General features: G+C 43.4%; 2 pseudogenes across 1 annotated transcript in view; one reads left to right on the top strand and one right to left on the bottom strand.

Moving 5' to 3' along the window:
• Positions 1-25,402, bottom strand: part of LOC147092727 (NACHT, LRR and PYD domains-containing protein 3-like) — a 1,209,123-nt pseudogene that overhangs the window by 843,960 nt on the left and 339,761 nt on the right. The gene's annotated exons all lie outside the window — the stretch shown is intronic.
• LOC147092733 (uncharacterized) overlaps positions 1,974-25,402 on the top strand; it is a 30,762-nt pseudogene continuing 7,333 nt past the window's right edge.

The raw sequence follows: 25,402 nt of genomic DNA, 5'->3' as shown, positions 1-25,402 counted from the left end.
AGGCGAGACAATTAAGAAAGGTGTTAAGTTGAAAGGTGTAAGAAAGACCGCATCAGGTCAAATACGTGTGCTATATACTAACATATGGGGTATAAGCAATACATTGAATTAATTGGAGGCTGAAATGTGTCAAACGAATCCGGGTTTGCTGATGATACAAAGTTGGCTGTGAAAGTAAGGTGTGAGGCAAATGCAAAGATGATGCAAAGCAATATAGACAGGTTAAGTGAGTGGGAAAGAACATGGCGGATGGAATACAAGATGGAGATGTGTGACTTTATCCACTTTGGTAAGAAAAATAGGAAAACAGAATATTTTTAATGGTGGAAGATTGGGGCATTTTGGACTTCAATGGGAACTAGGTGTCCTTGTACACTGCAAGTTAGCCTGCATGTGCAGTTAGGAAAGCAAATGACATAATAGCTGTGCGGTGGACCTGCGAGAGGCACAGAGTCAGCGAGAGGAGGATAAAAAGAGCGTGGAGAGGAGGCCTGGGACCGGAGCTGAGCGGCGGACCTGCGAGAGGCACAGAGTCAGCGAGAGGAGGATAAAAAGAGCACGGAGAAGAGGCCTGGGACCGGAGCTGAGCGGCGGACCTGTGAGAGGCACAGAGTCAGCGAGAGGAAGATATAAAGAGCATGAGAGGATGCCTGGGACTGGAGCTGAGTGGCGGAAATGCGAGAGGCACAGTATCAGGGAGAGGAGGATATAAAGAGCATGGAGAAGAGGCCTGGGACTGGGTCTGAGTGGCGGACCTGCGAGAGGCACAGAGTCAGCGAGAGGATAGAGAGAAGTAAAAATAATTGAAGTGTGACGTCACCAGAAAGCAGGAAAGTGATTGGTTGGTGAATACTTCTCTCTTTCTCGCTTTTTTCCAAATTTAATTTCAGTGTTTTATAGTTTCTAGGGTCTCTGTTGTATAGTGGGGAGTGCTGGTAAAGAAGGGCCCTTGAGTATATAATTTAATTGTAGTGTAATTAGTGGTATTGATATGATTTAATTTAATTTGAATTAATTAAAGGGTAATTAATGGCAGAACTGTTCAGCTCCATGGCATGCTCCTCCTGCTCTATGTGGGAAATCAGGGACACTTGCTGTGTCCCTGATGATCAAATGTGCGGGAAGTGTATCCAGCTGCAGCTACAATCAGACCACATTGCGGCGCTGGAGCTGCGAATGAATATATACTGAAGCATTCGCGATGCTGAGCACATCGTGGATAGCACGTATAGGGAGTTGGTCACACCGCAGGTAAAGGCTGCACAGGCAGGAAGGGATTGGGTGACAACCAGGCAGAGTAGTAGGCGCAGGCAGGTAGTGCAATGGTCCCCTGTGGCCATCGCACTTTCAAACAGATATACCACTTGGGATATTGTTGAGGGGGTTGGGTTCTCGGGAGAAGGCAGCAGCAGCCAACTTTCTGGCAGCATGGGTAGTCATGCTGCACAGGACGGGAGGAAAATGTGCACGAGAGCTATAGTGATAGGGTATTCTATTGTAAGATGAATAGAAAGGCGTTTCTGTGGCCACAAATGAGACTCCAAAATGGTATGCTGCCTCCCTGGTGCAAGGGTCAAGGATGTCTCGGAGTGGCTGCAGGGCATTCTGGAGGTGGAGGGTGAACAGCCAGTTGGCATAGTGCAGATATGTACCAACGAAATAGGTAAAAAAACGGGATGAGGTCATAAAAGCTGAATATAGGGAGTTAGGAGGTAAATTAATAAATAAACCCTCAAAGGTAGTAATCTCAGGATTGCTACCAGTGCCACGTGCTAATCAGTGTAGAAATAGAAGGATATTTCAGCTAAATACTTGTGGATGCAAGGGGGAGGGATACAAATTCATGGGACAATGGAACCAGTTCTGGGGGAGGTGGGACAGGTACAAAGTGGACGGTTTGCACCTGGGCAGGACAGGAACCGATGTCCTAGGGGCAATGTTTGCTAGTGCTGTTGGGGAGGGTTTAAACGAGCATGGCAGTTTGCTGGGAACCTGTGCAGGGCGACAGAGGAAAGGTAAGCAATGGATTCAAACAAAAGACAGGAAGGAGAAAAGCAAAAGTGGAAGGCAGACAAATCAAGTGTGTAAATCAATCAGGGCTATATTGAAGAATAATTCTAAAAAGGACTAAGAGTGTTAAAAAATCAAGCCTCAGACCTTTGAGTTTAATGTGAGGAGCATTCATAATAAGGTGGATGAATTAGCTGTGTAAATAGATGTAAACGGTTATGAGATAATTAGGATTATGGAACTTGGCTCCAGGGGGACCAAGACTGGGAATTGAACATCCAGGGGTATTCAATATTCAGGAAGGAGAGAAAAAAAGGAAAAGAAGGTGGAGTAGCATTGCTGGTTAAAGAGGTGATCAGCAATAGTAAGGAAGAATATTAGCTCTGATGATGTGGAAACTGTATGGGAAGAGCTGAGAAACACCAAGGGGAAGAAACCGTTAGTGGGAGTTGTATACAGACCCCCAAACAGTAATGCTGAGTTTAGGGCTGGCATTTAACGGGAACTTAGGGAAGCCTGCAATAAGGGCAGTGAAGGTATCATGGTTGACTTTAATCTACATATAGATAGAGCTAACCAAATTAATAACAATCCTGTGGAGGAGAAATTCGTAGAGTGTATACGGGATGGTTTCCTGAACCAATATAGCGAGGAACCGACTACAGATCAGGCCATCTTAGACTCGGTATTATGCAATGAGAAAGGATTATTAACAGTCTTGTTGTGTGAGGCCCCTTGAGGAGGAGCGATCAACATATAATAGAATTCATCATTAAAATGGAGAGTGAAGCAGTTGACTCAGAGACTAGGCTCCTGAATTTAACTAAAATAAACTACGAGGTTATGAGGCACGAGTTGGCTTGGATTGATTGGGGAACGTTACTTAAAGGGCTGACGGTGTATAGGCAATGGCAAACATTTAAAGATCGCATGGATGAACTCCCAAATTTGTTCATCCCTGTTTGTCATAAAAATAAAACAAAAAAGGTGACTGAACCGTGGTGAAAAGATAAATTAGGGATAGCTTAAGAACCAAGGAGCGGACATATAATTTGGCCAGAAAAAGCAGCAAACCTGAGGATTGGGAGCAGTTTAGGATTCAGCAAAGGAGGACAAAGGGATTAATTAAGAGGGGTACAATAGATTATGAGAGCAAGCTAGCTGGAAACTTAAAAACTGACTGTAAAAGGTTCTATAGATATGTGAAGAGAAAAAGATGGGTGAAGCCAAGCGTAGGTCACTTGAAGTCAGAATCAGAGGAATTTATATAGGGGAACGAAGAAAAGGCAGGCCAATTAAATAAATACTTTGGTACTGTCTTCACAAAGGAGGACACAAAAAACCTCCCAGTGATCTCGGGGAACATAGGATCTAATCAGAGGGAGGAATTGAATGACATCAGTATTTGAAGGTAAGTGGTGTTAGGGAAATTGACAGGATTGAAGGCCGATAAATCCCCAGAGTCTGATAATCTACATCCTAGGGTACTTCAGAATGCCCTAGAAATAGTAGATGCATTGCTGCTCATCTTACAAAGATCAATAGACTCTGTAACAGTTCCCATGGATTGGAGGAGAGCTAATGTAACCCCACTATTTAAAAAAGTTCGTAGAGAAAAAACGGGGATTTATGGACTGGTAAGTCTGACATCGGTAGTGGGGGAAATGCTAGAGTCCATTATAAAAGATGTAAAAGCAAAGCACTTGGAAAACAGTGACAGGATCGGACAAAGTCAACATGGATTTACAAAAGGTAAATCATGCTTGACTGATCTACTGGAAATTTTTGAGGATGTAACTGATAGAACATATAAGGGAGAATGAGTAGATGTAATGAGAAGGCTTTCAATAAGGTCCCGCATAAGAGATTAGCGTGCAAAGTTAAAGCACACGGGATTGGGGGTAAGGTACTGCCTTTGATAGAGAACTGGTTGGCAGACAGGAAGCAAAGAGTTGGAATAAATGGCTCTTTTTCCGAGTGGCAGGCAGTGACTAGTGGTGTACGGCAGGGATCGGTGCTAGGACCTCAGCTATTAACAATATATATAAATGATCAAGCCGAGGGAACTAGATGTAATATCTCCAAGTTTGCAGATGACAAAATGCTGGGTGGGCGTGTGTGCTGTGAGGAGGGTGCTGAGAAACTCCCATATTATTTGGACAGGTTGGGTGATTGGGTAGATGCATGGCAAATGCAATATAATGTGGATAAATGCACAGTTTTCCACTTCGGTGGCAAAACAGGAAGACAGATTATTATCTGAACGGCAATTGATTGGGAAAAGGGGAAGTGCAACGAGGCCTGAGTGTTCTTGTGCACCAGTCGCTGAAGGTAAGCCTGAGGGTGCAGCTGGCGGTTAAGAAGTCATATGGTATGTTGGCCTTCATAGTGAGAGGATTAATGTACAGGAGCAAGGATGTCTTGCTGCTGTTTTACAGGGTCTTGATGAGACCACACCTTGAGTATTGTGTGCAGTTTTGGTCGCCTTATCTGAGGAAGGATGTTCTTGCAATGGCGGGAGTGCAGCGAAGATTCACCAGACTGATACATGGGATGGCAGGAATGACGTATGAGGAGAGATTGGGTCGATTAGGCATGTATTCGCTAGAGTTTAGAAGAATGAGAGGGGAGCTCATTGAAACTTATAAAATTCTAACAGGACTGGACACATTAGATGCAGGAAGGATGTTCCCGATGGCAGGGGAGTCCAGAACCAGGGGTCCTAGTCTAATGATAAGGGGTAAGCCATTTGGGACTGAGATGAGTAGGAATTTCTTCACCCAGAGAGTGGTGAACGTATGGAATTCTCTACCACACAAGGCAGTTGATGCCAATTCATTAAATATATTCAAGAACGAGTTAGATATATTTCTTAAGGCTAAAGGGATCAAGAGATAAGGGGAGAAAACAGGGACATGGTACTGAATTTGGATGATCAGCCATGATCTCATTAAATGGCAGAACAGGCTCGAGGGCCCGAATGTCCTACTCCTGCTCTTATCTTTTCTGTTTCTATGTTTCTATTACAAACCGATTGAAGTAAATATTAAATCAGTCTCTCTGCAATTTTATACGTCCCTGCTGGGGATGTTGAGAATGGGGATGTTCATTGATCCTTCTCCCTCCGGTTAGTTGTTTAATTGTCCACAACCATTTATGACTGTATGTGGCAGGACTGCAGAGCTTTGATCTGATCCATTTGTTGTTGGGTCACTTAGCTCAGACATTAGCATGTTGCACCGCTATTTAATATGCATGCACTCCTGTGTTTTAGCTTCACCACATTGGCACCACATTTTCAGGTACGTCGGTTGCTGCTCCTGGCATGCTCTTCTATATGCTTCATTGAACCAGGGATGTTCCCCTGGCTTGATGGTAATTGCAGAATCATGGATATGCCAGGCCCTTATAAGATCGCAGAGGGAACCTGGATCCAATTGATTCGAGGTTGAACCGTACTGGGGACAGTAATTTCTCCTTATGCAGCACAAGCAAGGCTTAATACATTACAGTGTCTGAGCAGTAGTTTGGAGAGGACACTTGAGACTTACATTAATCTGTTAATCTCTGGGTAGAAGCGCAACCATGATTAAGCTGCACCCTATGTCTCTGGTCACTTTACTTCCCTTTTCTCCCGAGTGTCTCCTTGAATCTTCCTGAAATCTTCTACACAATGCCCCAGAAATTCGGGTCCCCACGCAAGAGTACACGCTGGGTACTCATGCTTAGGCCCAACGAAAGTTCCGGTTTTGTGCATGCACTGCACATGCGTGGGAAACTGGAACTTCCATTCCCTTGAAAGAAGGGGTTGACAGGTGGAACGCGTGCACCAGAGAGGCAGCGCGTATGCATCGAACTTACGTTTTTTTTGCAGGTTTCTCCGGGAGGGTAAGTCTCCAGCAGTTACACTTTTACAAAGCAGGCGGAAGGCCTGCTTTTAACAAGGTAATTGGTGAATTAATTAAAATTAAAACATTTTTCCACAAGTTTATTATTCTTAAATACTTTAACGAAAGTTAATTTTATTTTTAGCCCCGTTAGAAAATGTAATGAATTTTTTCAAAATTTTAAATTATTGTTTAATATAGTTGTTTCTTGTTATTATAGATATTTTAAAAAGTGTCTGTTAAGATCCCCTTGTTATACACTTACTCGCATTCAAAACCTTTTGGACTCTTACTGTACAAAGCCCTCAAATCAAATCACAGAGATGCCACGTCCGCTCCTACTTGGCTTACGCAGTTTCTAGATATAAGAGAATATTATATTAACTGTTTTTGATCAACAAGACATATATTTGGGGTAATTATGGCAATACAACGGCACATGTCTCCAGTTTGCAGAGATATAGCGTCCTAGCTGTTTCTGTGAAAGGCTTAGGTTTTAGTTTCAATGGAGATGTCGTAACATTCCATTACAGTGGCAGCTACACCTGACCTTGCCTCTCAGGCTTGCTGCACTGTATATACCATCCTTGCTGTGGCTAATATCCACCTTTCTCCCACAACTTCCCTATTCGGCTATAGCGATTCTCTTTCTCACCAATAAGCTTACACCATAAGTACATAATTTTAATTATATGCAAAATGATTACATATACATAATTCATGTTACCATTACATAAAAATGATGATAACAGATTTCTACATTTAATTCATACACACGATTATAACCTCATTACAGATGATTGGAGTGGAGGCAGTTATAGAGTGGTATTCCCCAGAGGTACGTACAAGGACCACTGCTTATCTTGATATATATTAATGACTTGGGCTTGGGTTTACAGGGAACAACTTCAGAATTTGCAGATGACACAAAACTTGCAAGTATAGTAAACAGTGGGGAGGATAGTGATAGACTTGAAGAAGACATAGGCAGGCTGGTGAAATGGGCAGACACATGGCAGATGAAATTTAACGCAGAAAAGTGTGAAGTGTTACATTTTGGTAGGAAGAACGAGAAGAGGCAATATAAACTAAAGTGTACAATTCTAAAGTGGGTGCATGAATAGCGAGACCTGAAGGTGTAGGTGCTCAAATAGTTGAAGGTGGCAGGGCAGTTTGAGAAAGCGGTTAATGAAACATTCTGTATCCTGGGCTTCATAAATAGTGGCATACAGTACAAAAGCAAAGAAGTTATAACGAAAGTTTATTAAACACTGGTTCAGCATGAACTGGAGTATTGTGTCCAATTCTGGGTGCCATACTTTAGCAAGAATGTGACGGCCTTAGAGACGTTGCAGAAATAATTCCGAGAATGATTCCAGGGACGAGGGACTTCAGTTACATGGATAGACTAGAAAGACTGGGGTTATTCCCCTTAGAGCAGAGAACATTGAAAGTAGATTTGAGAGATGTATTCAAAATCATGAGGGGTTTAGACGGAGTCGATAGCGAGAAACTGTTCCCATTGGCGAAAAGGTCAATGAACCAGAAGACACAGATTTAAGGTGATTGGGAAAAGTACCAAAAGCGACATGAGAAATATTTTTTTATGCAGCGATTGGTTAGGACATGGAATGCACTGCCTGAAAGGCTGGTGGTGGCAGACTCCATCGGGGCTTTCAAAAGGGAATTGGATAAGTACCTGAAGCAAAAAAAGCAGGGCTACGATGAAAGGGCGGGGAAGTGGGACTAGATCAAGTGCACCTGCACAGAGCCAGCACGGGCTCATTTGGCCGCATGGCCGCTTTTTGTGCTGTAAATATTCTGTGTTTCTATGATTATAGATATTTATTATTAGAAGATATTAAATCAATATTCTAAAATCCAATTAATGCATGATAATCTTGCACCATGGCTTTACAGATTGTGGTCTTATCCAATTTTGTGGCTGCTCATGGCCCACTGCATCTAGTAAAAGCTAAGTTTTGAGCTGCTAATTCTGTTCTGAATCATTTAGCAAGGTGGTAGTGCCACACAACACGTTGGAGGTTCTCCACAGTGTATAGACGGCACTTTGTCTCGACAAGAACTGTGCGTTGGTCACTCCTAAATGTACTGTCATGGACAGATGCATCTGCGACAAGTAGATTGCTGTGGACGAGGTCAAGTAAGTTTTCCCTCGTGTTGTTTCTCTCACCACCTGCCATAAGTTCAGTCTGGCAGCTATTTCCTTCTGGAGTCGGCCAATTCGGTCAATAGTGGTGCTACTGAGCCAGTTTTGATTTTGGACATTTGGGTCCGCCTCTCAGAGAACATTCTGTGCCCTTGCTACCCTTAGTGTTTCTTCCAATGGTGTTCAACATGAAAGAGCACTTCTTCATCACTGACGGAGGCTGGTATGTGGCAATCAGAATGAGGTTTGCTTGCCCATGTTTGGCCTGATGGCATGAGACTTCATGAGGGCCGAAGTCAATGTAGAATATTCCCAGTGCCGCAACTTCACAACTGTATACCACGCTGTTGGCACATCTTGGAGGTTTCTCCTGCTGGTGGGACAGCACATATCCACGGATGGTGATAGAGGAGCCTTGGACGTTAGCTGCCGGACTGGGCTTTTGGCAGGCGGTGAGAGAAAAATCACGAGAGTAAAAACGACTTGACCTCGTCCTCACCATCTACCTGTTTCAGATGCATCTGCCCATTACAGCACTGATAGCAGTGACCAGCACACAGTCCTTGTGGAGATGGAATCCCGTGCTAAATGGGATAGAATCAGATAAGATGTAGCAGCTCCAAGCTGGGCTCGGTGAGGCGCGTGGCTATCAGCAGCAGCAGCATTGTATTACACCTGAACCTGTAAACTCATGGCACGGCATATCCCTCATTGTGCTGTTACCATCAAGCCAGGGCCTTTGCAACCTTCTTCAGCCAGTATTGCCGAGTGGATGAACCATCTCGGCCTGCTCCTGAGATCGCCACCTTCACAATAGCGCAGAAATTCAGGTCTCCACGGGTGAGGACCCACGGGCCCATAAGCTCAATGGAAGTGCCGGTTTCCTGCATGCACTCCGCATGCGCGGGAAACTGGCACTTCCATTCCCCTGAACGAAGGGGATCAGAGGTCGAATGTGTGCACGTGCGCATCAAACTTAGTTTTTTTTTGCAGGTTTTCCTGGGAGGGTAAGTCTCCAGAAGTTAGACATGTAAAAAGCAGGCGTAAGGCCTGCTTTTTACAAGGTAAGTGGTGAATTAAATAAAATTAAAACATTTTTTCCACAGGTTTATTAATTTTAAATACTTTAAAGCAAGCTAAGTTTATTTTTAGCCCCGTTAGAAAATAAAATTATTTTTTTCAAAAATTTAAATTATTGTTTAAAGTAGTTATTTCATGTAATTTTTAGTTTATTTAAAAAATGTGAAATTTTTTAAACATTTATTTGAAAGCTTAGTGCTATTTTGGGTCCGAGGTATTTGTAAGTTTTGACAGGTCTTCCTGTCAATCTTATGAATGGAGCATTCCCTGCTCCGATTGGCTCTCCATGGCCCACATGATCCCAGGGGACGCATTGAACTAACTGTGCACCTGCTATACACAAGCACTGTCCACTGGCAGCTAGACCAGGCCCCAGATCGGAATTCCACTGGGGCCCACAGCTCAATGGCTGGTGCGCAGGGTAAGTGCAGGTCGGGGGCTCGCACCTGCGGGAAGCCCCCGACCCGAATTTCTGGGCCAATGTCAGTTTCATCCAATTCGATTCACTCCACGTGACATCAAGAAATGACTGAGCGCGCTGGATACAGCAAAGGCTGTGGCCCGACAGTTTCCGGGCTGTGGTGCTGCAGATTTGTGCTCCAGATCCAGCTGCACTTCTAGCCAAGCTATTTCAGTACAACTACAACACTGGCATCTACCGACATAGTGAAAAATTACCCCGGCATGACCTGTCAACAATAAGCAAGACAAATCAAATTCGGCCAATTAAAGCCTCATCACCTTACTCTCAATTATCAGCAAAGTGATGGAAGGTGTCGTCGTCATTGCTATCAAGTGTCCCTTAATGATCAATAACCTGATCACGGATACTCAGTTTGGGTTCCGCCACATTCACATGGCTCCAGATCTCATTACAGCTTATTCCAAACATGGACAAAGGATCAGAATTTCAGAGGTGAGGTAACGATGATTGCCCTGGACATCAAACAGCATTTGACCGAGTGTGACATCCAGCAGCCCTGGTAAAATTGATGTAAATGGGTTTCAGGGGAAAAAAATTCTCTGGCTGGAGTTATACCTCGCAAAAAGGAAGATTGTTGCAGGTCAGTCATGTCAGCCACAGAACATCACTGTAGATTTCCTCAGGGCAGTGTTCGAGACCCAACCATCTGCAGCAGCTTCATCATTGAAGTTCCGGTCATCATAACAGAAGAGTCCGGATGTTCGCTGCTGATTACAGAGTGTTCCGTTCTATTCCTAGTTCCTGGAATAATGACCCCCACATGCAGTGGGAGCAGGACAACTTGCAGACATGGGCTGAAAAATGGGAAGAAATATTGCTGACAGACATATGCCAGCAAATGAAAAAATCCAAAAAGAGTGAGTGTAATCACCTCCCCTTGAAAGTCAACGGCATTACCATTGTCGAAACTCCCACCACAAACATCGTAGGAGACACCAATGACCAAAAAATTAACAGGAGGAGCCAAATAATTAATGTGGCTGCAAGAACAGGTCAGAGATCGGTTATTCTGCAGCGAGTCTCCCACCTCCTGACTCCCCAAATTCTTTCTCCCATTTACAAGGCAGGAGTGTGGTGGAATACTCGCCACTTGCCTTGATGAGTGCAGCTCCAACAACACTCAAGAAGCTCAACACCATCCAGGACAAAGCAGCTCTCTTGATTGGCACCGATTCACCACTTTAACCATTCACTCCGTCCACCACCGGTGCACTGTGACTGCAGTATGTACCATGTATTGCAGCAACTCGCAAAGTTTCTTCAACAGCCCCTCCCAAACATGCAAACTCTGTCGCCTGGAAGGACAAGGACAGCAGGCACATTGTGAAGACCACCACCTGCCAGTTCACCTCCAAGTTACACACTATTCAGACTTGGAATTATATCACCGTTTCTTCGTCGTCGTTCGGTCAAGATCCTGGAAATCCCTCTCTAACAGCACTGTGGGAGGACTTTCAACAAATGGACAGCAGCGGTTTAAGAAGGCGGCTCACCAGCAAATTCTCAAGGGCAACTGGGGATGGGCAATAACGTTTGGCCTTGACTTAGCACACCAACATCCCGTGAGCAAATAAAAAAAGTCAGAAGCAGTAATGGTAGAGATGAGTCACCACCCATTAGCTTAGATTATTGTTACCAGCAGTAACATTAGAGAGGAGTCACTACCGGCAATATTAGAATCGGATCACCAGGAATAACGGTGATTAGGGTCACCTACAGTAATAGGGCCATGTAAGCACCAGTAATATGATCGTAGAGTCACCAGCCGGAATGTAACAGTGGGGGCATAGCTATTAATGTTAGAGTAGGGTCACCTCCGTCATGGTAAAGTAGAGTCACCGCAAGTACTGTTTGAGTAGGGTCTCCCCCAGTCATGTTAGTGTACAGGCACCACCAATAATGTTAGAGTAGGTTCATCGCCTGTTTGTTCGAGTAGTGTCTTCACCAGTAATGTTAGAGCAAGGGCACCACCAGTGACATTAGAGTTGAGTCACCAACAGTAATGATAGAGTAGAGTCACCCACAGTAATGATAGAGTAGAGTCACCACCACTAAAGTTAGAGTAGGGCCAGCACAATTAATGTTAGAGTAGGGTCACCACCAGTAATGTTAGAGTAGGTTCACCACCTATAATGATAGAGTAGAGTCATCACCATTAATGTTGGAGAAGCATCACAATCAGTAATGTTAGACCCGATTCAACATCATTCATCATCACAGTAAAAAACACATTTTAATTAGGCAATGGATGAGTGACGATTTCACCAAATTAAGATGAGGCTCCAAGAAATCCACGCAGTGTCCGGGAGAATGTTTGCTTTATCCTTCAGGGTTTATTGGACATGCGCAGAGTGCAGTCCCTCTGGGATTACTTTCCGTTAATTGATGTTAATGGACGGAGTTTCATGGACTGAGCTGTTCAAGTTCCCCATTGGCGGCCCGGGCACACTGAAGTTGAAAATCGCTCCTTGTTTGTTAAGTGACTGTAACTAAAGCCAATTATTGTGTAACCGGATTGTCTCACCGGGGCACCGATTGTTCTATAAAGGGGGAGCATTTACAGATCTCAGAAACACTCCAGTCGGAACCGTAAAGCAGCTCAGAATTCACACAAATCTTCAAAACAATGGGACGGCCAATAATTCTACAGATACGGGACAGTTACTACCATATCCTCGCAGCATTTGGCATTCCCGGTAAGTCAATGTATCCTGTTGCATAATGCCTGTTGACTATCTCAGTGTTAATGTAATAGATTTAGAGAATGTCCACATTGCAGAGTCGTTTATTCATCGGGATCAGTCGCTGAAAATCAGCGGCAATCCCAGTCGTCCGCGCAACCGCTGAGGCGCTGTTCCGGCCGCTGGATCGCGGGCACCGGGCGCTCAATGTTCCTCCCTATACTGAGGGAGGGCAAGGCTGATTCCCCGGCCTCTCCAACAACACATAGCTCACTAAAGAATGTTTTGCTCAGTGCCCATAGTAAACAAGTAATTTGTGCCGTTGTTCCCTGTCTACATTAAGTTGATAATTCCTCGGACTGCAGAACTTCCACCCAACAGGGGATTTTGAAGGTATTTTACGAAATAAATTCCACTCAGGAAGGTGCTCCCCTCCTCTCGGCAGCGTTTGAGTATAACTTGAACGCTTTTTTTTTATCGGAGTTGAGTATTTTATTTGAAATGAGCTTTCCATTAATTGCCGTGTAATTATATTTAATACTTGACTGAAGTTTGCTGGACGGACGGACGGTTTTCAGTCCCTCGATATTGAATGTTCAGTGATTTCATTCCTTTAAATAAAGTGTCTTCACCATCGCCTATGTTAATGAAAAAATCCGTGCGCTTAACGCTAAATAGGGACACATCTGAACATTTCCCCACAATAATCTGTGAGCTTTATCTCAATGACCCCGTTACTGACCACTTTTTGCTCCTTCTTACAGCGAACCTACTGACAATCGTGATTCTCTCCAGAGGAAACTGCGGCCTTTCCAAATGTATCTCTGTCTACATGGTGGCCATGGCAACAGCAGATCTACTGGTCATGATCGTCAATTTATTAGTGAACCGCATTTTACGTAATTACTTTCCACATACTGTCGTTAACTGCTGTCTGTAAGATCATTATATACCTGCAATGTGTCGCCCTCTATCTGTCGGCGTGGTTTACAGTCTCGTTCACATTTGACCGATTTGTAGCTATATGTTGTAAGAAGTTTAAATTCAAGTATTGCACAGTGAGAACTGCGGCCGCGGTTATAACCACGGTCTCTGTCCTGATCTGTTTACAGAGCCTCCTCTATTGGTTTGCATTTGAACCTGAGCGAATAATTAACAATGTTCACTGGGGTTGCCGCTCCAGAGCGGAGTTTATTTCATCGCCTGTAGGTGTGGCGTTTTCCTGGTTACGTAGCATTTGTTTTTCTTGGCTTAGTTATGCTTTGATATTACTGTTTAATTGTTTGACAGCCAGGCGTATTTTAGTGGCCAGTCGAGCCCGCAGGGGACTCCGGGGTCACAGCAGTGAGAATCAGAGCGATCCAGAGATAGAGAGCCGAAGGAAATCGATAATTTTACTGTTCTCTGTGTCGGGCAGTTTTATATTGTTGTGGCTGACCGCTGTCGTATCTGTTTTAACTACCAGTCTGATAAGCACCGTGCATTACAAAGGAGATTATGCAGCCCCTGCCTATATTGCCACTGAAACCGGATATATGCTCATGTATTTGAGTTCCTGTACAAACACGTGCATTTATGCAGCTACACAAACTAAATTCAGGGAAGAGCTGAAGCAGCTGATGAAAACTCCTTGGACATTTATTTGCAAATAAATAAACAATAAAACAAAATTTCTGGTCCAAACTACAGAGCAAATACTATGGTTTGCTGTAGTGAAAATTGAAAGGCATCAGAGAACAGTTACTTCACTTTGTGTCTTGTGTTTGATGCCTGCTGCTTTCCCCTGGTGAACATAATCGAGACCCGCTAAAACAGCGCACTTCCCGCTCAAGATCCAAAGAGAACAGTTATGACTGAGCTTCAGCAGTGGAGTAGAACATGTGGGCGTCAGCGTTAACCTGCTTACACCGTAGTTACTGGAATGAGACGCCCCAGTATAATTAATAGTTAAAGGTCACTTTAATGTAGAACCTATGTGGTACAATCGTGGTTTTCTGTAATTCTGTAATGTTGGTGGGAATGTTGCAGGCGCTGGTCTCCCCATCAGACTCCTCCCCACATTGTCTCCTGGACCAATAGAACGGGGCCTGTCTCCTGATCAGTGTCTCATGATGGAGACAGTAGGAACTTGACTCGTCAATGTGACACTAGACATCTTTGTTCACAGATACTTACTTAAATCCCAAACTGGTCATCGAAATGTTGTAGAATTGATAACAGGGGAACAGATCATTTTAGCCAAAGAGTTCGTGTCCGCGTTTACACTGCACCCGAGAAAATAGTTCAATTCACCTTAAACCCCCTGATCTCAACATCCCATCAACCTATTTTTATTCATTGATATATACAATTTAAACTTGAAATGGACGTAATTTCTCCCTCTGTGAATTCCACAGCCTCACAACTCTCCATGTAAAGAGGGTTATCCTACTCGCTGTTCTAAATCACTTCCGTTTATTCCTTTATGGCAGTTAGGTCTTGATCCTGAACTAATGCAAACTCTCTCATTCTATCAATGCTATCACGTCCCTTCTTAACGAAAGTCACCTTGGCACGACTCGTCGAAAGATGTAAGTCTGGAATCAATGCACAATCTTTTGAAAACAACCCTACTTGAAAAGGTTAATGTGGTTGTGGAGAGTTTAATGTGTAAAACCAATGGGTAGAGATCTGCACAAAAGAATAGACCGTGATAGATATACGTTGCTGATGAGATATAGATTAATGCTGACATGAAATACTCTAATCCTACGACGGAGGGCACTGTACGGGAAGGGATAATCAGACTGTCCTGAAGTCTGCTAATGTTATACTGTATTGGTTTATCTTAATGTATTAATGTTTATCTTTAGCCTTTGCCTCTTAAGCAGTTAATTTAAAGTAGCACTGAGCTGATGAGCGTGGGCTCACCCTGCAGCAATGATCAGATTCAGGATGCAGTAAGAAGAAATGTAATTAAAGTCATATAATTTTAAACTGATTCATATATTTCATAGAACTTTACTCATTTGATAACAGTGTTGGAAATCTGTTAATTATGTAAAGGAAAACATCTGGAATGTCATCATAATTTTTTTTTTCATGGGATGTGGGAGCGCTGGCAAGGCCAGCATTTATTGCCCATCCCTAATTGCCCTTGAGAAGGTGCTGGTGAGCCGCCGACTTGAACCACTGCAGTCCATGTGGTGAAGGTATTCCTACAGTGCTGTTAGGTAGGGAGTTCCAAGATTTTGACCCAGCGATGAAAAAGGAACGGCGATGTACTTCCAAGTCAGGATGGTGTGTGACTTGGAGTGGAACTTGGAGGTGGTGGTGTTCCCCTGAGCCTGATGCCCTTGTCATTCTAGGTGGAAAAGTTCGTCGATTTGGAAGGTGCTGCCGAAGGAGACTTGGCATGTTAATTTGTACAAATAGTACAGAAATAAAGACAGAGTTATAATTAAACTTGGTCAAATAGCAATTAAAGGAACAAGAGTGAAATTATTGTTCATATAATGAACTAAGCTAATTATACGGGTCAGCCAAGAGGAAAACGTGCTCTTTAAGTAAAGAAAACTATCATTTGTGATAAAAGGATGAGACCATTAAATTTTCCTTATATAGAGTTGTACTTTCATTCTATATGAATAGATAATGCAAAATTGTGAGGATTGATACGAAGAGGCAGTGGAAATGTGACAGTTTGGACTGAGCATTCGCAATGGTCCAAGAAACTGAGTTCAGAATTACAACACGTTTGATCCCCAATCAAAAATCAGCAGATGTGATTGTAGTTAGTACCTTTAATTGTATGATTAATTACTATTGCTTATACTTTGTGCTAAAATACCTATGCCACATCACTTCAATGTTCAAGAAGTTGATTGAAGACAATTCGCTGACAATAGCTTCAGTATGTTGTGAATGAGCTTCATTTATTAATTGTGATTAAGTGCCCTCTTAAACCGTCACTCTTCAAAGTTCCTCATGATCCTGAGCTTCTGTAAAAGACAAACTCCACTTGGTTTCAAGTCTCTCGGGGGCCCAGGCTTTGCCAATCCGGCTGCCATCCAGCTTCTGCGGAAGTGATTATGAGTTTCGAGTAAGTCTGTGTAGCAGGCACATTCTCATTTAACTGGAATCAGACGATCAATCCTACATAAGGCACCAGTAAGGCTTCATGCAGAGGTTTTCACTCCATCAGACTCAGATGCGATGCATCTGCACCCAGCTACAATCGTGAGAAGTCGATATGTAATCAATCGCATCATCCAAAATCAAAAAGTAAAATAGAAAGCAAAGTTAACAATTGCATTAACGTGTCAAATTCCATTCCATATGGTTGTGATTCTCGACCTCGTTTCTAATTAAACAGCCAGGACTTAAAAATCACTCTTCCCTAAACTTTTCCAATTCTGATGAAAGGTTCAATCTGAAACGTTGCTTTTAATTGTCTCTCCTCCATGCGGCCTGAACTGCTGAGTGTTTCCAGCATTTTCTGTTGTTATTTCAGATTTCCAGCTCTGCTCTATTTTGCTATTCTCATTGAAGTGTTGTTGTGTGCTCCTGGCATTCCTGTGATCTCTATTTGTTATTAAACGGTGAATAGCCTTCCATGTCCCCAAATTACTCTGCCATCTATCACTAATTACACAGTTACTGTGTTCCCCTGAGTACCCTGCCCTCTATCTCTAATCACACAGTTAATGTGTTCCTCTGAATAACCTGCGATCTGTCTCTAATCAGACAGTTACTCTGTGCCCCTAAATTAACATGTCCTCTATTCCTAATTACACAGTTACTGTGTTCCCCTTAAATTTCCCTGTCATCTATCACTAATTACATAGTTATTTATCCCCTAAATGACCCTGTCCTCTATCTCTAATTACACTTACTGTGTTCCTCTATATCATCCTGTCATCTCTCTCTAATTATCGTTAATGTGTTGCACTAAATTACCCTGCCCTCTATCACTAATTACACAGTTATCGTGTTCACCTAAATTAACCTGTCCTCCATCTTTAATTACAGTTACTGTGTTCCCCTAAATTACACTGCCCTCTATCGCTAATTACACAGTTACTGTGTTCCTCTAAATTACCCTGCCCTCTACCTTTAATAACAAATTTACTGCATGCCCCTAAATTACCCCATCTTCTATCTCTAATTACACAGTTACAGTGTTCCCCTAAATCACCCTGTCCTCTATCTCTATTTACACAGTTACTGTATTCCCCTAAATTACCCTGCCCTCTATCTCTAATTACACAGTTACTGTGTTCCCCTAAATTACCCTGTCCTCTATCAGTAATTACACAGTTACTGTGTTCCCCTAAATTACCCTGTCCTCTATCTCTAATTACACAGTAACTGTGTTCCCCTAAATTACCCTGTCCTCTATCAGTAATTACACAGTTACTGTATTCCCCTAAATTCCCGTCCTCTATCAGTAATTACAGTTACTGTGTTCCCCTAAATTACCCTGTCCTCTATCTCTAATTAAACATACTTTGTTCTTCTATATTATCCTGACCTCTATCTCTGATTACACAGTTACTGTGTTCCCCTAATTGTCCCTGTCATCTATCAATAATAACATAGTTTGTTTTCCCCTAAATTACCCTGCCCTCTATCTTTAATTAGACAGTTACTGTATTCCCCTAATTGTCACTGTCATCTATGACTAATAACATGGTAGTTTTCCCCTAAATTAACCTGTCCTCTATCTCTATTTACACAGTTACTGTGTTCCCCTAAATTACACTGTCCTCAATCTCTAATTACACAGTTACTGTTTTCCCCTAAATTACACTGTCCTCAATCTCTAATTACACAGTTACTGTGTTCCCCTAAATTACACTGTCCTCAATCTCTAATTACACAGTTACTGTGTCCCCCTAAATGATCCTGCCCTCTCTCTCTAATTAAACAGTTACTGTGTCCCCTAAATTGTCCTGCCCTCTATCTCTAATTACACAGTTACTTTGATCCCCTAAATTATCCTGCCCTCTATCTCTAATTATATAGTTACTGTGTTCCCCTAAATTACACTGTCCTCAATCTCTAATTACACATTTACTGTGTTCCCCTAAATTACCCTGTCCTCCATCATTAATTAAACAGTTACTATGTTCCCCTAAATTACACCGTCCTCTATCTCTAATTACACATTTACTGTGTCCCCTAAATTACACTGTCCTCTATCTCTAATTACACATTTACTGTGTTCCCCTAAATTACCCTGTCCTCCATCACTAATTAAACAGTTACTGTGTCCCCTAAATTACACCGTCCTCTATCTCTAATTACACATTTACTGTGTCCCCTAAATTACACTGTCCTCTATCTCTAATTACACAGTTACTGTGTTCCCCTAAATTATCCTGCCCTCTCTCTCTAATTACACATTTACTGTGTTCCCCTAAATTACCCTGTCCTCTATCTTTAATTAGACAGTTACTGTGTTCCCCTAAATTACCCTGTCCTCCATCACTAATTACACAGTTACTGTGTTCCCCTAAATTAATCTGTCCTCTATCTCTAATAATACAGTAACTGTGTTCCCCTAAATTAAACGGTCCTCTATTTATAATTACACAAATTTTCAGAAGCTCTCTGGCCACAGGGGATGTACCAGAGGACTGGAGAACAGCTAATGTAGTACCATTATTCAAGAAGGGTAGCAGGGATAAACCAGGGAATTACAGGCCAGTGAGCCTAACATCTGTGGTAGGGAAATTATTGGAAAAAATTCTGAGGGACAAAATTAGTCTCCACTTGGAGAGGCAAGGATTAATCGGGGATCGTCAGCATGGCTTTGTCAAGGGTAAATCATGTCTGACCAATCTGATTGAATTTTTCGAGGGGGTGACTAGGTGTGTGGATGAGGGAAATGCTGTGGATGTGGTTTACATGGACTTCAGTAAAGGATTTGACAAGGTCCCGCATAGGAGACTGGTCAAGAAGGTAAGAGCCCATGGGATCCATGGGGCCTTGGCGCGTTGGATCCTAAACTGGCTGAGTGGCAGGAGGCAGAGGGTGATGGTCGAAGGTTGCTTTTGTGACTGGAAGCCTGTGTCCAGTGGGGTACCTCAGGGATCGGTGCTGGGTCCCTTGCTGTTTGTGATCTACATTAATGATTTGGATGAGAATGTAAAGGGTATGATCAGTAAGTTCGCGGATGACACGAAAATTAGTGAGGTGGTAAATTGCGAGGAGGAAAGCCTCAGGCTACAGGACAATATTAACGGGTTGGTCAGATGGGCGGAAAAGTGGCAAATGGAATTTAACCCGGAAAAGTGCGAGGTGATTCATTTTGGACAGACAAATAAGGCAAGGGAATACACAATGAGTGGTAGGACCCTAGGAAGTACAGAGGGTCAGAGGGACCTTGGTGTACATGTACATAGATCCCTGAAGGCAGCGGAACAGGTAGATAAGGTGGTTAAAAAGGTTTATGGGATACTTGCCTTCATTAGCAGAGGCATAGAATATAAGAGCAGGGAGGTTATGATGGAGCTGTACAAAACGCTGGTGAGGCCACAGCTGGAGTACTGTGTGCAGTTCAGGTCGCCTCACTATAGGAAGGATGTGATTGCTTTGGAGAGGGTGCAGAGAAGATTCACCAGGATGTTACCTGGGATGGAGCGCCTCAGCTATGATGAAAGACTCAACAGGCTGGGGTTGTTTTCCTTGGAGCAAAGGAGGCTGAGGGGGGACCTGATTGAGGTGTACAAAATGATGAGGGGCATAGATAGGGTAGATAAAGTGGAACTTTTCCCCTTAGTAGGGGGATCAATAACAAGGGGGCACAGATTCAGGGTAAGGGGCAGGAGATTTAGGGGGGATTTGAGGAGGAACTTTTTCACCCAGAGGATGGTTGGAAGCTGGAACTCACTGCCTGAAAGGGTGGTAGAGGCAGGAACCCTCACAACATTCAAGAAGCATTTGGATGAGCACTTGAAATGCCATTGCATACAAGGCTATGGACCAAATGCTGGAAAATGGGATTAGACTGGACAGGGAGGGATGGGCGGCGCAGAGACGATGGGCCGAAGGGCCTCTTTCTGTGCTGTAAAACTCTATGACTCTATGACTCTATGATGACACAGTTACTGTGTTACCCTAAATTAAACTGTCCTCTATCTCTAATTATACAGTAACTGTGTTCCCCTATATTACCCTGTCCTCTATCAGTAATTACAGTTACTGTGTTCCCCTAAATTACACTGTCCTCCATCTCTAATTAAACACACTCTGTTCTTCTATATTACCCTGCCCTCTATCTTTAATTACACAGTTACTGTGTTCCCCTAATTGTCCCTGTCATCTATCAATAATAACATAATTTGTTTTCCCCTAAATTACCCTGCACTCTATCTCTATTTACACAGTTACTGTGTTCCCCTAAATTATCCTGCCCTCTCTCTCTAATTAAACAGTTACTGTGTCCCCTAAATTATCCTGCCCTCTATCTTTAATTACACAGTTACTGTGTCCCCTAAATTATCCTGTCCTCTCTCTCTAATTACACAGTTACTTTGATCCCCTAAATTATCCTGCCCTCTATCTCTAATTATATAGTTACTGTGTTCCCCTAAATTAAACTGTCCTCAAACTGTAATTACACTTTTACTGTGTCCCCTAAATTATCCTGCCCTTTATCTTTAATTATACAGTAACTGCGTTCACCTAAATTAAATGGTACGCTATTTATAATTACACAGTTACTGTGTGCCCCTAAATTAAACTGTCCTCTATCTCTAATTATACAGTAACTGTGTTCCTCTAAATTAAACGGTCCTCTATTTATAATTATACAGTTACTGTGTTCCCCTAAATTAAATTGTCCTCTGTCTCTAATTATACAGTAACTGTGTTCCTCTAAATTAAACGGTCCTCTATTTATAATTACACATTTACTGTGTTCCCCTAAATTACCCTGTACTCTATCACTAATTGCAGATTTACTGTGTTCCCCTAAATTACCCTGTCCTCTATTTCTAATTACACATTTACTGTCTTCCCCTAAATTTCACTGCCATCTGTCACTAATTAAATAGTTACTTTGATCCCCTAAATTACCCTGCCCTTTAGCTCTAGTTACATTTACTGTGTTCCTGTATATTATCCTGTCATCTGTCCCTCATTATACATACTCTGTTGCACTAAATTACCCTGTACTCTATCACTAATTACACAGTTATGGTGTTCCCCTAAATTACCCTGTCCTCCACCTTTAATTACACTGTTACTGTGTACCCATTTTGATTGTGGGATCGCTTAGCTCTGATTATAGCATGCTGCTTCCGCTGCTGAGCATGCATGTACGTGTGTTGCAGCTTCCCCAGTTTGGCAACCCATTTTTAGGTACGCCTAGTGTTTCTCCTCGCATACACTTCTGCACTCCTTATTGAACCAAGTTTGCTACGCTGGCTCGAAGGTAATGGGAAATTGAGGGATATGCTGAGTCATTAGGTTACAGATTGTGGTGGAATATAATTCTGCTGCTGCTCATGGCCCACAGTGCCTCATGGATGCCCAGTTTTGAATTGCTAGATCTGTTCTGAATTTTACATTTATCACGGTGATAGTGCCACACAACACGATGGAGGGTGTACTCAGTGTAAAGACTGGACTTCGTCTCCATAATAACTTTACCATGGTCACTGCTACCACTGCTATCAAGGATAGCTGCATCTGCGACAGGTAGATTGCTCAGGACGAGGTCAGGTAGCTTTTTCCATCGTGTTGGTTCTCTCACCACCTGCTGCCGGCCCAGACTGGCAGCTATGTCCTTCGGGACTCGGCCAGTAGGGGTGCTATCTTGGTGATGTACATTGAAGACCCCCACCCAGAGTACATTCTGTGCCTTTTCTACTCTCAGTGCGTCATCCAAGTTGTGTTCAATATGCAGGAGCACTGAATCATCAGCTGAGTAAGGGCAATAGGTGGTAATCAGCAGACGGGTTCCTTGCCCACGCTTGACCTGAAACTTCACGGGGTTCCCAGTCAATGTTGAGGACTCCCACGTCCAGTCCCTCCCGATTGTATAGCACTGTGCCCCCACCTCTGGTGGGACATGACATATCCAGAGATGGAGGAGTCTGGGACATTGGCTGAAAGATATGATTCTGTGAGTATGACTATGTCACACTGCTGCTTGACTTGTCTGTGGGACAGCTCTCCCAATTTTGTTACAAGTTCCCAATGTGCGTGACGAGGATTTAGCTGGTTCAACTGGGCTGGGTATGCCAGTGGCGAGGTCCAAGCCAGGAGTTCCGTCTGCTTTTATTCTTATTCGTAGCAGTTTGGTTCAACTGATTGACTTGTTATTCCATTTCAGAGGCCCGTTCAGAGTCAAGCACATTGCAGTGGGTCTGGAGTCACATATCAACCAGACTACGTAAAGTCAGCAGATTGCCTTCCCTAAAGGACATTATTGAACCAGATGAGGCTTTACGACAATCTGATAGTTTCATGGTAATCATTACTGATACTAACTTTTTTATTCCAGATTTTTATTTAATTAACTGAAATTAAATTCCTCAGGTATTATGGTGGGATTTGAACTCACGTCTCGGGATCACCATTCCAGGCCTCTGGATTACAAGCACAGTAACATAAACACTATACCACCGTGCACTCATAGGAACCCACAGTTAGAAATCACATCATGTTATTGTCTCACTTTCTTAAGTCCTACTGTTTGTCAGTTTTAGCTCACTTCCTGTTCAGAGACACACTGATGGAGGTATATCTCATAGAGCTCTGCCTGCAACCAAGAAAGGAGTATTCCCATGTTAATAAAGGAAATTCAAGAATGAATTGCGTCAAAACTGGAATGTCTGGTGAATATAATTGTCGAGAGACAGATATATAAAAATACAGAAGATAAATACAGGGCCGGTAAAAGGCAAATATAATGCAAATGTCGATATAGAGAAGTTTATAGGTAGATTGTTAGGATCAGAGAGAGGACAGAAAGACAGGGAAAATTCACCTGTTTCTCAACCACAACACATTCGACATAGTCACGGTTTGCTTCTAGTTTCTTTTTCTCCTTCCTCAATAGAGTCGTTTTTGTGCTGAAAAATGGAGGCAGAAATTCAGCACAGTGACTGGGTGAGCAGTTTCCTCATCTCCTCATTCACAATCTAGCATTATTTACATCTGGCAAACTGCACCTGCAGAAATCTTCCTCCCTGGTTAAATGCCTACCCCTCTACTGATGATAGTCTCCTTCAAACTATCTCTCTCTCTCTCTGTCTGTCTCTCTCTCTCTCTCTCTCTTGCTGTATATCGCTGTCTCTCTCTTCCCTCTACCTTTGCTTTACTCTCTCTTTCTGTCCCTCTTTCTTTCTCCCTGACGCTCTCTTGGTCTCCTCAATCTCTGTTTCTGTCTCTGTCTTTCACCTCTCTCTCTCTGTGCTTCGTTATATCTCTGTCCCCGAATTTCGCCTGTATTTCTCTTTAAGACCCCTCTCTCTGTTTATGCCTCCACTTGTCTCTGTTTTTTTCCCTTACATCTGCCTGTGTGTTTGTAGATGTCTTTGGCTCTTTCTGATATTACCTAGCTTCCTTCACCTGTTACTCCTTCTCTCCCTATATCTGACTCTTTCAGTCTCTCTAGCCTTATCCCTTTACATCGCTTTCCCTTTGTTTTTGTTCTACTGCATCTTCCGCTGTCAGAGTAACATTGAAACGAACATGAATCCGATCAGCATCATCAGCGCCAGAAGGTAACTGTCTCCGGTTAACCAGTTCCAGGTTTTAGACACACCATTAGCCAGAAGAGAAGAGTAACAAAGTGACACATTGAGCAGGTCTCTAATAAAGGTGGAGTAAAAGTATCACATTGCAATCTATGTAATTCACGTTTATGGTAAGAGTTTATGATGGTCCATTTCAGGTTAGATTGAACTTATCTTGATGAAATAAAGTAGCTGGCCCCTGTTACAAGACAATATTATATATATTTATGGGCTAGAAATTCGGTATGGCCCCGTTTGGGGCGCTAGTCCTGGTGAAGCGCAAAGTTTAGCGCCAGGCGCAATTTAGCGCCACCTCGCGCGATATTGGGTTGCAGCGTCCCTGAAGCTGATTGCGGCACTAAATCAGGTGCTGCATGATTCTCTTAAGGCGCTAACCCGGCGGCGCAACCCAATTTCGCGGCGGTGGGGTGCAGCGCAGGTGCTGTCAAATAATCACTTTCGCCAAGACACACTGGCGCCGGACAGCTCTTAAAGGGGCGGGTCAATTAGGATCACCAGACACACTCACTGCCTTGTACGCCTTCAAATCGGTGGGAGCCTACCTGTGGCGCACCAGCCTAGCAAGACATGGAAAGGGTGAGGCAGAGGGCGGAACGCTTCACTGATGGGGCATTGGATGCTTTGGTTGGCGCAGTGGAATCAAGGCCAAGGAAGATGGTCGGAATGTGATTTATGTTTTGGACAGTCTCCCGGGTGTGAGATGCAGTTATGTGTCAGTCTATTAGTTTTGCTTTCTGTTGCCATTGCTTTCTCATGTTTGAAGGAACCACATTTTGTGTAATAAAACACTTTCTTCATTTACAATGGCATGTCTGCTACTTACATGCATCTTGCCCTTCACAGGCTTGGGGGTATCAGACCGGTTCCATTCCTGTTCTTGGAATGGCAGCAAGCATTCCGTGAGAGGGGCCTAGAAGCTACTCCTGATCAGCCTCTGATGCACAGCCTGAGAAGAGCCGTTCGCGTAGGAGTTCAGGGCAGCAGGCATCTTCTCAGCCACCGACAGAGATGTCCTGCACCTTATCTGAGGCTGCAGATCTGGCTAAAGCAGCTGGCACAGCTCAGTCACCACCTCCTTTGTAAAGCGCAGCCTTCTGATACACTGCTCCTCCGACATGTCCATGTAGGAAAACTGCTGTCGGAAAACCCTGCCAGCGCAAGGTCTGGTGTGGCGACATCAGTTGGCCCTCCTCCGTCTGGCCATGCCTGCCCCTCTCTCCATGTTTCTCTGTGCCCTTCCCTGATGATTCAGCAGCAGGGCGCTCCCCTCCAATGCAGCCCCCATAATAAGTGCACACAGGAAGTTTTCCCGTTGTCAATGCTCACCAACACCAACG

The sequence above is a fragment of the Somniosus microcephalus genome, unplaced genomic scaffold, assembly GCF_052327205.1.
Source record: "Somniosus microcephalus isolate GS21.2 unplaced genomic scaffold, FLI_Smic_1.0 unresolved_chr2, whole genome shotgun sequence".
Classification (NCBI taxonomy): domain Eukaryota; kingdom Metazoa; phylum Chordata; class Chondrichthyes; order Squaliformes; family Somniosidae; genus Somniosus; species Somniosus microcephalus.
Note: the sequence above shows the minus strand (reverse complement) of the source record. Positions and strands in the feature narration are given on the sequence as shown.